We start from the raw sequence: 951 nt of genomic DNA on the forward strand, positions 1-951 counted from the left end.
AAAGGTGTCATGCAGCAAAAGCCTTGAAACACTGAAACATCAGCATACAGAAGGTTTATGCAGAGCTGGGTGTGCATGTCTTCAGTCTGTTGCCTCTGGAGCCCATTGTATTTCCCAGCTACGTGCACCCTAAGGAGCAGCTGATGGATTTAAGGTCACCTTGGCTCGGATGCTGTCACCTCTCTGCCGACATGCCTGCATGTCTCTCTTTCTCCAGAAGCAGCAATCCTTAGAGTATGAGTGATTATGTGAGCGAGTGTGTGTGCGTGTGTGTGTGTGTGTGTGTGTGTGTGTGTGTGTGTGTGTGTGTCGTCTTTATTATCACACACACTCATACAATCTCTTTCAAAGTCTCACACGAGCTACCACTTCAAACTGCTACATCTCCATCGATAGACAATTACCCGGTCGGGAGGAGAATTTATCTCTGCGTTTGCCTTCACAAGAGAATCATTTGCAAATTCAATTGAGTGAGACAAAAGGTTAATAGGTGTGTATGAGGTAGAGAACATAAATAGTTTGCATAGCAACATGGAGGAAATGGATTCTCATGAGAGAGAGGGTTAACTAAATTTTCTCTTACGACTTAATGCGTGTCTCCCCGGCGCTAATCTGTATCAATACATCAGAAAAGCCAGATGGCAGGGAGTCAGTGTAGGAATAGAGTTACTGACAGGCAGAGCTGCTTTTAAGACAGATAGAGAGAAGGGCAGAGGCAACACAATGCACGTCTATGTAAATAATTAAACACCCCACGACCTACACAAAAACAACAACAGAAACTGTTAAACAGTATGTGATAAAATATACATGTGCCTATACATAGAATACATATCATTGTAATATATTGTAGGCTATTATATAGATTGTAATTAATCATAAATATTAAATCAGTGTCAAATATTAAATATGAAGAAAATACAAAAACCTTGCATTGATGTTTTAAAAAAT

This window comes from Cottoperca gobio, chromosome 13, assembly GCF_900634415.1.
Source record: "Cottoperca gobio chromosome 13, fCotGob3.1, whole genome shotgun sequence".
In the NCBI taxonomy this organism is placed as follows: domain Eukaryota; kingdom Metazoa; phylum Chordata; class Actinopteri; order Perciformes; family Bovichtidae; genus Cottoperca; species Cottoperca gobio.